Genomic DNA, 15,555 nt, shown 5'->3' on the forward strand with positions numbered 1-15,555 from the left:
CCACTCATTCAAAATAAAAACGTATATTAGACTGGGTATAATGGTGTATGCCTGGAAGCCCAGAACTTGAGAAGCAGAGGCAGGAGGGTCAGGAGTTCAAGACCAGCTTGAACTATAGCCCGTCTCAAAATTAAAGCACACACACACAGTTTCTAACTAACTAACTGTCTTAGTCAGGGTTTCTATTCCTGCACAAACATCATGACCAAGAAGCAGTTGGGGAGGAAAGGGTTTATTCTGCTTACACTTCCATACTGCTGTTCATCACCAAAGGAAGTCAGGACTGGAACTCAAGCAAGTCCGGAAGCAGGAGCTGATGCAGAGGCCATGGAGGGATGTTCTTTACTAGCTTGCCTCCCCTGGCTTGCTCAGCCTGCTCTCTTATAGAACCCAAGACTACCAGCCCAGAGATGGTCCCACCCACAAGGGGCCTTTCCCCCTTGATCAGTAATTGAGAAAATGCCTTACAGTTGGATCTCATGGAGGCATTTCCTCAACTGAAGCTCCTTTCTCTGTGATAACTCCAGCTGTGTCAAGTTGACACAAAATAGCCAGTACACTAACTAACTAACTAACGAATTAATTGAAACAGTTTCTCTGTGTACCCATGGCTGTCCTGGAACTCACTCTGCTGGCCTTGAACTCACAGAGATTTATCAGCTTCTCTCTCTGAGTTCTGGGATTAAAAGTGTGCGTCATCACTGTCTGGCTATTTTATTTGTCTTATTTTCAGACCCTCCTGACTAAGACAAAATTTTTTTTATTACGTATTTTCCTCAATTACATTTCCAATGCTATCCCAAAAGTCCCCCCCCCCCCACTCCCCTACCCACCCATTCCCATTTTTTGGCCCTGGCGTTCCCCTGTACTGGGGCATATAAAGTTTGCCTGTTCAATGGGCCTCTCTTTCCAGTGATGGCCGACTAGGCCATCTTTTGATACATATGCAGCTAGAGTCAAGAGCTCCGGGGTACAGGTTAGTTCATAATGTGAGACAAAGTTTCAAATGTGCTTTTGGCTCCATGAAATTTTCTAGAGGTAGAAATGGCATGTGGAGACCCTCTCAAGGCAAGGACGGTTTGGGGCAGAGGCTGCACCTGCACCTGCGTAGCAATAGCTCCCATGAAGGTTTGAGCATTAATCTTACATTCCATATCCTGCCCACTGAGGCTAGCCAAGAAGGAGCTTGTGCGCATGAATGGACAGAGCAGTGTCTTGGGCGGAGCCCGCCACTTTCACCCACACGAGAAAACGCTGAACAATTTCCTTCTCAGTGGTCATGTCAAAGGTGCAACTCCCCCAGGTGTTCTGACCCTGCTGGTGGCCAAAGTGTTTAGAAACCCCGCTGAGGGATGTTGTCCTTAGCAGCTGGCACCTGCCCTGCACCTGTGGCAGGTGCCCTCTCTCACCAAAAAGCAGGAGCCACAGCAGCAAGGATGACTGCCTCATCTGCCCCCACTTCCCAGGGGGATGCAATGCCTCTGACAGAACTGAATCTCTAAACCTACTCATAGGGTCTAGTCAGCCCTCAGTGGGTGTGGCAGCTTCAAACACACCCATGCAGGGCAGCAGAGGCTCTGCTGCCAGGAGACGGTCTCCCTGGATCCTCACTCTTTGGGGTGGTGACGACAGCACTAGGCGGCAGGGAGCCACCTACATTTCCAGCACTAGGGAGGGTGGATGCTGGGCTCCAGAAGATAGGGTGAGGGTTGTCTCCCACAGCAGGTCACAAGGAGCTGGTCCCCTGGTGAGCAGCAGTTTCTTCTGGTCCTGTATGAGTGTAGGATTTCAGCACAGAGACACTGAGGACAGGTGGTCTCTTGAGATCAGTAAACCAAGTCAACCTCACAAGCAGAGGAGAGGGACCTCCTGACACTGGTCACACTTGGCTGCTTAGGAATCTATTAGGTACAGGACCTTGGGATGTGGCCTCATAAATTCTCAACGGAAACTGGGAGAGGATCCCACTTTCAGAGACTGAGGCTCAGGAAGGGGGCCGCTTCACCCTACGCTTGTAAGCCACAGAAGGAAGGTCCTTTTCTCTCCACTCTTCCCCTGTGCCTCACGAGTGCTTGTATATCTGGGCCAGATCAGGCATACAGGGCAATGGCTTTGAAGCGAGGTATGTGCCATGGGCAGAGCCTAAGCCATCACTCAGGGGTGGAACTGCTTAGAACACAAAAGAAGAGTGTAGACAGTAGAGGGGATGGATGGCCACTGTCTCTCTAAAACATGAATACAGTGGTGGTGGCGGAAGCTGACTCAGGTAGAGGGGACCTGGGGCAGGTGTCGTGAAGGTTGCAGTAGAAAGAGGCTTCTGAGGCCAGGATGCTCAGACGGAAGCCCAGCTGGTCTGCTCACCAGCTGTGCGACCTGGGGTCACTTACTTAGCCTTTCTGGGCCAGTGGTTTCATCTATAGAATGGTGGTGACAATACACCAAGCTCACAGAACTGTTTTGAGGACAGAGTCAATTCAAACAAGCCTTGCACAGACCAGAGCAGTCGGGACAGAGCAAGCACTTCAGGTTCAGTCATCGGACATTCATCATTATGACTGCTACCCTGGTCCTCTACCTCATAGCCCAGTTCTAGGCCATTTGGCTATGTGGCCAATTTCTACTGATTGGAGCTGAAATAAAGACATGAAGTCCAGTTGGGGAGAAGGGACAGTCCTCCCTGGACAGAGAGGTGTTCCTAGCTCTGATGACTTCAGAGCCCTGTTAAGAGACCAAAGTCTGGCCTTGGTGATGGTGTCCCTGCCATACCCTATCTGTGCATCAGCTTCAAGGATCACTGCACCCACCAGGCCCCCAAGGCTAAGCTCTATGTCTCGAGCTGGGCCCAGGAAGAGCAGTAGGAGAAATGATGTGTCTGGGAGAGGCACGCCCAGGCAGTTCTAATGAGGCATGTGGAGGCCAGAGGCTGAGGGTGGACAGGAGGGCAGGGGTGAGGGAGGCAGCCTGACAGTCAAGCAGGATAAGCTGCCGCTGGCGGTTGCTCGGGTGAGCAAGCACACTCCCAGTCACTCGGCAGTAATAACCCTAATACCCTCATTACCACTCCCAGAGCTGATGCGTGACTCAGATGGGAGCTGCCAAGGGTCCCTGCCTTCTGAACCTGGTTTCACACACCCTCCCCTGCCCCACATCTGTGCCACATCTGGGCTCCAAGGCAGCCAGTACCTGGCAGGCTTTGTCACCATCTGTTTCCCCAGAGTCAGGCTCCTCAGAGGGGGTGCTGGAGTCGCTGGGGACCTGAAAGAGCAAAGCAGAGCTCATGCTCACCTGGTCTAGAGTTAGGAGTGCCCATGCTCACTCAGCTATCTACAAAGAGGTGAAGAGCCAGGCTGGGGGCTCCTGGTGAGTCCTAATAGATGTAAAAAGTAAAATAAAATAAAATAGTAAATAAATTTTAAAAGTCCTCTTTTTCTTCTTCTTTTTTTGTTTTGTTTTGCTTTGCTTTGCTTTTTGAGACAGAGTTTCTCTGTATAGCCCTGGCTGTCCTGGAACTCACTTTGTAGACCAGGCTAGCCTCGAACTCAGATGTCTGCCTGCCTCTGCCTCCTAAGTGCTGGGATTAAAGGTGTGCGCCACCACTGCCCAGCTAAAAATGGTCCTCTTAATACCTGAGTCTCAGCTTCTCCACAAGGATGCTGGGAAGCCTGCCCAACCAGCACCCTCATGCTTCTTTGACCAATCCCAGCTAGCCAGGATCTGACACACATGCTTGTGTGATGTGCATGTAAGCACATTGCTGTGTAGATCAGACTCTATGTGCCTCTCTTTTTGTTTGAAACAGTGCCTCCCATTAGTCTGGAACTGCACCATGTAGGCCAGGCTAGCTACCCAGAGAGCTCCGGAGATCTACCTGTCTCCTCCTCCCATCTTACCATTACTATGATTACAGACTCAGACTGCTGGACCTGGCTTTTTTTTTTTTTTTTAATGTGGGATCTGTGAATGGAGCTCTAGTTCCCACACTTGCAAAGCAAGCACTTTACCAACCAAGCCATCTCTCCAGCCTGAGGGGGCTCTTCTAAGGACATCTGAACTGCAAGCTTAATGGGGTGTGGCTGGGGTGCAATGGAAGGAGGAGGGGCGTAATCATTGCTTCCCAGAGCCTTCTGTTCCACGCAGCCTCAGGCTGCCCATCAATTTGGGGGCACTTGATTCATTTTCTCTTACCCCTGCTAGGGTCAGAGATTTTTCTTGCATGGCTGAGGGAAGTTGTTGGAATTCTTGGCTAGAATAACAACAACTAAGGCTTTCTGAATACTTTCCCAACATCCTGAGAAGGCACAATGCTAGGGCTAGATGGTGCCACCACAATCCAGTAGGTTGGCAGCATCATCCCCAGCTCAAAGAAGATGCACAATGCATAAGATCACATGGCTAGTCAATGGTAGCACCGGGATGTGACCGAAGCTTTGTGTGATTTCATGAAGCCACAGGTTCTCCTTTGCACAGTCTGGAGTCACAGGTTACTTCCTTTCTAAAGGAGAAGCTCTCCAAAGCTGGAGACCTGGCTGTACCCTCATGTCCCCACCCATTAGGCACCCAGTAGTCACTGACCATTGGCTAGTACACAGGAGTTAACCAATAAGTTGCACCAGGTAGAAGAGGCCGGGTCCCATAGGCAAATGGCTAATACATTACCTCTTATACTCTCATCCCAGGAAATGAAAGTGACACAGAGAACTTACTTGAGAGAGGGAAGGGACTGGCTCAGGGCCATCCATCAAACTGATATCAGAGTCAAGATTGTGCTTATGGGCTGGTGAGATGACCTATCAGGTGAATGCATTTGCTGCCAGGCTAGATGATCCACGGTCCATCTTCAGGACCCAGAGAGTGGAAGGTAAAAAACAACTCCTGCAAGCAGTCCTCTGGCCTCTACATGCACACCATGGTGCATACCTCCTCCACTCAGTGAATAAATAGAACGTCATTAAAATAATAAAAAAAAGACCGAACCTGTGTGCAATCTCTACAAGGAGCACAGCTGGAGTCCTTCATTGCAGGCCCTGGGGACCCTGATCTTTCCTGAAGGGCATACCACCTCTGCTTCTTGCCATATGTTGATACTTGGGAAGATGGCTGGAGTACAGCTCAGACAGGTCCACACTTTATGGGAACACTGGGCTCCAGAGGTCTCTGTCAGCTGGCTCCAGGGACAGGCTGTGTGTTCAGTGAAGGGCCACCTCATCCCCCTCTGTTGACACACCAGGCTCTTGTTCCAACAGCAAACATTGGCCTGGAGAGATGGTCTCATTGGCTGGCAGTGCCCTACTCTAGCTTCCCTCCTTGCTTAAACAGACAGTCTTATTTAGCCTGCCTGCCCAGCCCCCAGGACCTCACTAACACCCAGATCCATGCCCAGTGGACAATTCACATCTCTTGTTCCAGTGGGATCCCCCTTCATTACTGGAGAAGCCCATGAAAAGTTTGAGACCAGTTTCAACCCCACCCCCACCCCCCCACCCCCGTCCCCACTAAAGCACTATGTCAATGTTACAAATAAGGAAACAGAGACCCAAATGGAGAGGGGACAAATGTACACACAGATGGGCAGGCCAGCAGCCAGCTAATCACTGTGATAGACAACCTCTGCAATGGGACATGTGCTGTTGCTTTTGCCTCCGTGAAACTTGAGCCATCAAATAAATGGTACCCCCAAATCACCCTGTGACTGCCTCCAATAGCTCACAACACACCTTTTAAGCTCCGGGAGGCCAAGGTGTGGGATATCTCATATCACACACATACACATACTCTCCCCCCCCCCCTCGAGGTTCCCAGCCCAAGACCTTCCAGAGTGATGCCCTGACTAGGAATACGGATGAATGAACACAAACAAATCCTCTCCATCCTGGCCCAGCCTGGCTTCTCAAATCCCCATCCCTGCTCTTCTAGGACTGAGGAAAGCTGGGGGACCTTTGGGATCCTGTCACAGCATCTCAAGAGCCTTTTCTAGACGTGTGTGGAAGCAGGTGTGTGTGCTGGGCGAGAGGAGGGGGTGGTGTACACACCTGTTGAGGTCCAAGGTTGATGTCAGGAGTCTTCCTCAACTGCCGCCTTTTTCTGGTTCAGGGGCTCTCAGTTGGTCCCAGAGCTTGTGGGTATGGCTAGTCTGCAAAGCCAACTTGCTCCAGGGAGCCCCAGTCTCTGCCTCCTGAGCATAGATATCACAGTCAAGCCACTGTGCCCATCTAGTATTTATGTGGGTTCTGGGAACCCAAACTTCTGTCTACATGCATGTGTGACCAGTATTTTAAGCACTAAGCAATCTCTCCATCCTTCCCCCATTTTAAACGGGGTCACATGCAGTCCAAGTTGGCCTTAAACTCATTACTTATCCAAGGATGACCTTAAACTTCTGATCCTTTTGCCTCTACCTCCAGAGTGCAGGACTTACAACTGGTTTTGGAGGACTGGACCAGAACCCAGGGCTTCATGCACGCTAAGCAAGCATTCTACAAGCTGAGATTTATCCCCAGTCCTGAGGAGGCTTCCAAGACATGATCTCAAACTGGAAATGTAGTTTTAATTATTAGAGTACTTTCTCAGCATGCACAGAACCCTGGGTTCAATTCCCAATAGAACATAAGCTGGGTTTGGTGGTATACATCGAAAAATGCCAGCACGCTGGTGCTCTATATCACTAGGAGGATCCAGAGTTCAAGGTCATCCTCAGCTACACAGTGAACTGGATGCCAACCTGAGCTACATGAGACTGTCTACAAAATAAAAATGGCATGGTCTCCTTGTTTCCATTCCTGAGCCCAGGCCTGCCCAGCCTTCTCTGGGCTGTTGTGGGTGATTCACTGCAGGCTGTAAACAACCCCCCGAGCACCGGCTGTACCACCAAGGCCTTGGCACTCATCCTAGCCGTGCCGAGGGGAATCTAAAAGAAGACACTGTGCCCACGCACCCCTGTTGAAAAAGAGAAGGTGGAAGAGAAGCAGGGGGAGGCTTCCAGATCTGTATCCCAACACGTGCACAGGAGCCCATGATACAGCCCGATTTTGCAGGGCCCAGCTGTACCTGAGGGTGGTGGTGGGGTGTACCAGCCAGGCTTCCTGGGAGAAGGGACCTGGAAAGGGGAGGTAGGATAGTCACTGGAGGTTGCAAAGCCAGTAGCATATCTGAGCTCCTACCATGCAACAGGCACCTGGGGAGACTGTAATGGGAGACCCTAGGGGCCACAGAGATGGCTCAGTGGGTAAGGGTGCTTACCTCCAAGGCTGATGATCTGAGCCACAGAATCCATACAGTAGAAACTGACTCCTGCTGAGTTGTCCTCTGACCTGCATATGTGTGTTGCGGTGAATGCTTGTGCTTTTGTGAATGGTTGGGTGCACACAATCACAAATGTAAAAACAAAAACTTTGTAACAGCCAGGCGATGGTGGTGCCTACCTTTAATCCTAGCACTTGAGAGGTAGAGTCAGGCAGTTATCTGTGAGCTGTGGCCAGCATGGACTACAAGAATGAATCCAGGATAGCCAAGGCTACCCAGAGAAACTGTCTCACAAAACCAAAATGATGATGGTGGTGGGTGGTGGTGATAAATAATTTAAAATAGAAAACCAAGAACTTATGCCATGGAGAGCTGAGAAGCAGGTGGTGGGGCAGTGCAGGGAAGATGACTCCTTCACTACAGAAGAACAGAGCCTTGGAGACCTTCCCAGTCATTTGACAGGTGGAAAAAGCAAAGGCACAAAGCAGACTGAAGATTTGCTTGAGGTCTCCCAAAGAGCAGGCATGGAGGAAGGTCCCAAAGCCACCATGTGGGCTAAAGATAAGGGTTACCTCTCTGGCATTTAGGAAGAATCTGAGTCGTGCCCCCTTCAAGATTGCCCACGAGCAGCTTCACCAGCCCTGGGTGGGGAGGCACTGGACGAAGGCAGGCTTCCTCCCTCTACCATGCTGAGACAGGTTCTAAGGTACATAGAGAAGTGACAGGGGCTCATGGGTAGATCCAGGTCCTGCAGTCACATCTGAGGGTCACCCATCCCTGTCCTCATTAGGGTTACTATTGCTATGATGAAACACCATGACTTTTGGCTCACACTTCCACATTGCAGTCCATCACTGAAGGAAGTCAGGTCAGAGACTCAAACAGGGCAGGAACCTGGAAACTGGAGCTTACACAGAGACCATGGAGGGGTGCTGCTTACTGATGCTCAGCTTGCTTTCTTACAGAACTCAGGACTACCAGCCCAGGGATGGCTCCACCCACATGAGCTACCCCCCAACCCCCCCAACCCCCACCAATCACTAAGTGATACCCAGGGAGAAGGAGAGTGGAGGATCTGTGTGAGGGGAGACTGAGAGAGCAGGATGATACTGCAATGTAAAGGGATGGATAAATAAATAAATAAATATAGGAAGAGAAAGGAAGAAACAAAGAAACAAAGAAAAAAATGCCCTACAGGTTTGTCTATAGCCTTATCTTATTGAGGCATTTTCTCACTTGACATTCCTTCCTCTCAGAGGACTTTAGCTTGTGTCAAGTTGACATAAAACTAGCCACAACAATTCCTGTCTGCACCAGAACAGCTGCAATTTTATTTTATTTTTTTCTGTGTAGCTCTGGCTGTCCTGGAACTATCTCTGTAGACTAGGCTGGCCCCGAACTTAGAGTTCCCAAAGATCTGCTTGCCCTTGCTTCCCAAGTGCTGGGATTAAAGGCATTTGCCACCAGTGACCAACCTGCAGCTACAATTCTTGACTCCTGTCCATGAGGCAAACTGTCCATGTTGAAACTTTTTGCCTCTCTGAATATGGACAGCTGATGTCTGCTGGCCTGGTCCAAACATTTAAGCATCTTCCAGCCTCACACCCCTACTCCCTACCCTGCAACCTTGTACCACACAGTGCTTCATGTTCCTCTAGTGACTCAGTTTCCCTAGCCTCAACAGCTTTGACAGCTGTAGGGGCAGATCGTGGCACTGACATTTTCAGAGGCCTGCGCTCTTGCTAAGTCAACAGTAGACACAGATAACTTAGCGGCTGAATTTGTGGCTGCCTCCTACATAGCGGTTGGATAAGCTTTTATTGTCACCTCCCCCTGATGCTGTATCCCTGGAGCCCATGGCAGCTTATTTACCCAGAGACTGGAGGCTGCTAGGTAGGGAGAGCAGGGCAAGGTTGGCACAGAGTCCTAGTCCAGAGCAACAGATCAGACACAATCCCTCTGGACTCTTCTGGAAATGGCTCTCCATGGCATGTCTTAGTTTCCTGAACCTGTGGACCACTCATGAGTACAGACTTGGGACCAAAGCAAAGCAGCAAGCATATTTACAGATCACCAAGCCAGTCTTCTAGCCCTAATCCTTGCCCCCAATGATTTGCTGTTCAAGGCCCCTGGCCTCCCTCTGTGGGAGGTGCTACTCCTCTGAACTCCCACTGCACCTGCCAGACTCAGGCTACACACATCCTGGGTCACTGTGCATGTCAATGCTGGCCTGGTGTCCTCGCACAACATACAGTTGATTTCTATATATGGTTTGTGTGTGTGTGTGTGTGTGTGTGTGTGTGTGTGTGTGTGTGTGTGTGTGTGAGAGAGAGAGAGAGAGAGAGAGAGAGATGTTGTACAGCTGTAACCCCAGCATTTAGGAAATTTAGAATTGAAAGTCCAAGGCTAAGGATGAGATAATAGCTCAGTTGATATAATGCTTGTTTAATATACACCAATCAGTTCAGTCCTCACAGTCATAACTGAGTGTGGCTCAAATCTATAATCACAAGAAGTTGATGCTCATACTATACGACACAGACAGGTCAGGGCCAGACTAGGGCACATGAGACCCTGTCTCAGAGAGAGAAGGAAGGGAGGGAAGGTAGCAGAGAGGGAGGGAGGAGAGGAGAAGGAAGGAAGAAGGGAAAAGGAGGAGTAAGAAGGATGGAAGGGAAGAAAAAAGAGAAAGAAAGAAAAGTTACTTCAAGAAAAGCCTGGAAAACTTAGCAAGACCTTATCTGCCAGTAAAAAAAATTTAAACAGGTCTGAGATGCTGGAGAGATGGCTAAGTCTTTAAATGAACTTGATGATCTTAGAGGACCTGAGTCTAGATTTCAGCACTACAGTATAGCTCACAAAGGTCTGTAGCTCTAGTTCCAAGGATCAGGTGCCTTCTTCTGGCCTCTGAGCATCAGGTCCGCACGCGTGCGCACGCACACACACACACACACACACACACACACACACACACACCAGCAAAACACTCATGAAATAAAAATGAAAAACCTCTTAAGATAAGCGAACAAATAAGGGTCTGGAGTTATATAGCTCAGTGGTAGTTTCCTTGTCTAGCGCATATGAAGCCCTGGGTTCATCTCCCACCTCCCTAGTACTACAAAAAATTAATTAGCATAAATAATTTTAAAATTTCAAAAAGATGACATAGCAGATGATTAGTAACCTAGGCAGGAACTGTGGCAGAACTACCAGAGAAACCAGGGGAGGCATCATGCAGTACCTCTGCTGACCTGGAGGTCAGATGGAAGCTAGCCAGGCAGGGGAGAGCACTCCAAGTAAAGGGGAGATGGAAGGGGGTGGATATGTGATGGAGTGCAGGCATAGGGCTTTCTTGGGACTCACTGTACGTTGGAGAGCCCTCTCCATCTCTCTCTGTCTCTCAGAGGATTTATTTTATTTTATTATTATTTTTAAAGATTTATTTATTATATGTAAGTACACTGTAGCTGTCTTCAGACACACCAGAAGAGGGTGTCAGATCTTGTTACAGATGGTTGTGAGCCACCATGTGGTTGCTGGGATTTGAACTCCGGACCTTTGGAGGAGCAGTCAGGTGCTCTTACCCACTGAGCCATCTCACCAGCCTGATTTATTTTATTTTTAAGTCTACACATGTGTGTATGTAGGTACCTGGAGAGTCCAATGTAGAGTGTTGGATTCCCCTGGAGCTAGAGTTCTAAGCAGTTGTGAGCTGTTGGATGGGGATGCTGGGAACCAAACTTGGGTCCTCTGCTGTTTGCCACTGAACCATCTCTCCCACCCCTCTTTGCCCCTCTCTGACTCTTTCCCATCTGTGGATAAAGTGTTGATCTACTATCATCGAGTGAACATCCCAAACTGGAAGAGTGCAGAGAACCCCCAGGAGGCTTGTGACTCGGCACATACTTCAGGGTTCAGCCAGCCACTTCTCTGTTCTGTATTTTGGTTTGCTTAATCTATTATCTAGGGCAAGGCATGGGACACACATGCGTGTGAACACACACATGCACTCACTCTCTCACACACACACACACACACACACACACATCTTTTTTTGGTTTGGTTTGGTTTGGTTTTTGGTTTTTGGTTTTTCGAGACAGGGTTTCTCTGTGTAGCCCTGGCTGTCCTGAAACTCACTCTGTAGACCAGGCTGGCCTCGAACTTAGAAATCCTCCTGCCTCTGCCTCCCGAGTGCTGGAATTAAAGGCATGCGCCACCATGCCCGGCACACACACACATCTTAATACTGTAATTGACCTGGAATAGAGGAAATCCTGCTAGCATTTCTCTCCCAGCCTAGAGTTGCACCCTGGGTTGGGCATGGTCTGCAGTTGGGTGGTGTAGAGGAGATCAAGCTGAGGTCAAGCTGCAGACCCCTGTCTCATCTTCCTTCTTGGGAACTTTTCTCTCAGCCATGTTAGACAGGGATATTTATTTATTTATTTATTTATTTATTTATTTTAACAAGGAGCTGAAGAAATGATCTTCCCGTTACCCAGCAGGCAAGCTTTTGACAAGAAACATCTTTCCAGCCAAGCATGTTCTTCTAAGAGGTCCTTGCCACTACCCAGCCTGACCTGCCATGATTCTGTGTGGTCCAGCCCATCTTTTCCACACCTCTGGTCTCCCCCTGCACAGTGTGAAAGGGCTCAGATGCAAAGCCTTGAGGGAACAGATGGGTAAAGGAGACACTGGGACTGGGTGAGCAATGTCACTCTTCCGCCTTCCTGTCTTAGTCACAGTTTTATTGCTGTGAAAAAACACAGTGAACAAGGGAAGAAAGCTGACTTACAGTTCCAGAGGTTTGGTCCACTATTATCATGGTGGGGAGCAGGATGACAAGCAGGCAGGTGCTGGAGCAGTGGATGAGAGCCCCACACACTGATCCTTAGGCAGAGAGAGATACTGGGCCGGGTGAGATTTGAAACCTCAAAGCTCACTCCCAGTGATACAGTCCCTCTAACAAGGGCACACCTCCAAATCTTTCTACTCCTTTCTAATAGTGCCACTCCCTGGTGACTAAGCATTCACAAATATGAGCCTGGTGGGGGCCATTCTTATTCAAATCACCACACTTCATCTTTTAGAAGGAGATAGCACCTGATGAGTAGAGATTGCAACAGCAGATACTCAGCTTGAGTGAGTTCCTTTATAAGGCTCAACACATTTCTACAATTAGTTAACAGGGCTGAGGTAACTTAGGGGTAAATGAACCCCATAACTGTACAAATAGAGACCCAAAGGAGGGGCTGGAGCCTCCCCAATCATAGCAAGGGATCAACAGCAGAGTGCAGATTAGAACTCAAGTCTTCCAATTCATTCTGGGTCTGAGACTGGTGTTGGAAATAAAACTCAGTGCCCCCTAATGCTGTGACCCTTTAATACAGTTCCTCATAGCATGGTGACCCCACACACACAACCATAACATTGTTTCCATTGCTACTTCATAACTGTCATTTTGCTGCTGTTAGGAATCATAATGTAAATATCTGTGTTTTTCAATGGTCTTAGACAAACCCTGTGAAAAGGCCTGGAGGGTGGTGGCAAAGCTAGACCAGGATGCTCTCCAAGGGTCAGAGAACAAATTTCTATTTCTCTGCAAGGCTGGACTCCTGGCCCACCTGCCTGTCTTCAGTGGTACGGGTTTTGGGGAGCCAGATGTGTTCCAGGTCTGTCGATAGCCCAGATTTACAGAGCTGCAAAAGACTCCTGGACCCTACACATGAGGGAAACTGACCAGAGGCTACTTACTGAGTGATCAGTATCTGTCTTTTGATTCTCAGGGGTGAAGAGGCAAGGCTGTGGATAGAATCTGACATGCCAGGGTTTGAACCCCTACTCTACCACCCAGTGGTTAAAGAGCCTGGATTGCTCCCTGGGCATTTTCATCCCTTGAACCTTAGTTTCCCCATCTGTAACCTGGGAACGACAGCGACAGGGACCAAATTCAGCAGAATGGGTTCTAAGGGAAGCTTTTCATTCAGCACTCTTCCTGACATCTACAACATCGCCTGGCACACAGTAGGTCCTCGGTAAAGAGTGGTTATTGTCACCCTACTCTGCTTCTGGATGGACACAGTGAGTGAGGGCCCTTACGTGACTTCTTTTGTCTCAGTCATCTGAGAGAAGGAGGACAAAGTGTCACCACGCTTCCTGGGAATGATGGCTGCACATCTGTAGGCTGGCTCCATGCCTTTCTGTTTGGTTTGCCTCCTGCTGCAAGCAGAGTGGGCATGGCTGGGTGATGCTCAAAGACCCCAGTTTGTGGATTGCTCCTAGACTCACTGTTACAGCTTTCTTGGGGAGAAGGGCAGAGAGAGGGGCCAGAGACACCAGAGAACCAGCTCTCCATTAGGCTGCCTGTTTGCAGAACATGAAATGACCTAGGCAGCCAGGCATTAGTGCAGGAGCCACCCTCTGCTGAGACCTGAGGCCGAAGCTTCTTGCCATTCTCCTTTCATTAAGAGGTGAGGAGCAGGGCTAGGGCTTTGCTGAGCACTCTGTCTGTACCCACCTCACTCAAGCCTTACCACCACCTGGCACTTAGCAGCTCCTGCCCAGCCCCCACTAGGCCTTTGGATGTGGAGGGAACATTGTGGCTGTTCTCCCAGGCCAGGGAGCCTATTCTGGCCCATTAGTACTTGTTCCCTGAAGGCCCCTGTGAAGAGGTTTTATTGCTGCTTCCAGGTTGCTAGAGGTAGAGAGTGAACTGCTGGGAGCAAATGGCTCTGCTCTGCAAGTGTGCTCGGCAGGTATCTAGGCAGGACCCGGAGGTCCCTCCCAGGGCTGTTTTTCTGAAGTCTTTTTTATGGTCAGGGAGCTAGACCACACAGTCTCCTTCAGTCCTCTTATCCCCTACGTGCACACTCATGCATACACACATATACGTAAACCACATGCTCACACACATATACACAGATGCACACACACACACATATTCATAAACACGTGCATATGCACATATAAGCACATGCACACATATATGCGTATGCGTGCACACCCTCATCAGAGTCACTCTAGGCTCTTAAGAAAGCCACACCTCTTCTGAACCCATGGAGGAAATGTGCAGGGGTGTGGAGGTGAAAGGCAGGGAGGCAAACAGGAAGGGCCAGGCTGGGGAGGAAGTCCAAGGGTGGGGACTAGGGAAAAGGCTTCATCTCCCTGATCCTATGAGCTCTGTGAAGTGAGCAGTGTGGCCCTGGCCTTCGACTGTTCTGAGCTCCCTGGTGGGCCTGTCCCCAGGATTCACACCTAACTGAGTGCTTTTCAACTCACGTAGTGGAGTCCAGTGCTGGGGCTCAGGGAATCAAAGTCCTCCCTCAGTGGGGACACAGATGTGACTTGACCCTCTTCTTTCTTCTTGGCATGTAGGAGCAAAGAACAAGCCCACCCCACACTCCTTCTTCATCCTTCACCCTCTCCATAGGTAACAGGCACAAAACACCAACAACACGGTACTGGCTCCTTCCCCTGCTTCTGCTTCACAGACTGGAAGGCACAGGGCATTAGAAAAAACAAAAAGGTCCAGATTCCTTCCAACACCGGCTGCTTGACTACACAGCCTTGCCAGTCATTGATAAGGCTCCTCTTCTGGTGTAGCCATAGGAATACACATTTTTAAAACGTCAATTTGGGGTCTAGAGAACTGACTTAGTCAGGAAGCACTTGTCATGGAGGTACAAGGAGTTCGAGGCTCAGGAGCTTCACAATAAAAGCCTGCTGTGGTAGAAAGCACTTGGAGTCCCAGTGTTGGAGAGGTAGAGGCAGGTGGATCTCTTGGGCTTGATCATCAACCAGTTTAGCATCATCAGCAAGTGCCAGGCTCTCAACAAACAACAGCACCTGAAGAGTGGCACCTGATTAACCTCTGCTTTCCCTTCTCACCAGCACAGTTACAGTTCAGCGGGTCAGGGAGCTTGAGCAGTCTGGCCTTGTGATGAGAAGTCTGGGAGACTCGGGGCTTCAATCGCTGCTCCCTTCATCCATGCCCTCTCCGTACTTGGCCTCCCCTGCCCTTCCAGACCTCATTCAAAGGTTGACCTTTTTCCCCAGTTCCCTGAAGGGGATCGATCAGAAGTACCTCCAGGTTTGCATGGGTGCATTCCTCCCCACCGGTATCTGCACCCTCCGGGATACCCCACCACACTCTGCCTATGACTTCCCATGCTCCCGGCCACTGAGACTTCGAACCCACACCTTATGCTCTGTTCAGGAGCATCCCTGCCCATATCACCACATCCCCAGCCACTTCCTCTGCACCAATCATCTAGCCACACATGAGCCTGATACTTTTCCTCCCATCTCACTCAACCTCTG

General features: G+C 49.7%; 1 long non-coding RNA gene across 1 annotated transcript; it reads right to left on the minus strand.

Annotated features, from left to right (window-relative positions):
* Positions 1-970: 970 nt before the first annotated feature.
* On the minus strand, positions 971-5,183 carry Gm30263. Its single transcript, XR_386555.2, has 3 exons — positions 4,975-5,183; positions 3,184-3,255; positions 971-1,770 (listed from the first exon to the last, which is right to left on the minus strand). It is a non-coding gene; the product is annotated as a predicted gene, 30263 (long non-coding RNA).
* Between the last annotated feature and the right edge of the window lie 10,372 nt (positions 5,184-15,555).

This window comes from Mus musculus, chromosome 19 (genome assembly GCF_000001635.26).
Source record: "Mus musculus strain C57BL/6J chromosome 19, GRCm38.p6 C57BL/6J".
In the NCBI taxonomy this organism is placed as follows: domain Eukaryota; kingdom Metazoa; phylum Chordata; class Mammalia; order Rodentia; family Muridae; genus Mus; species Mus musculus.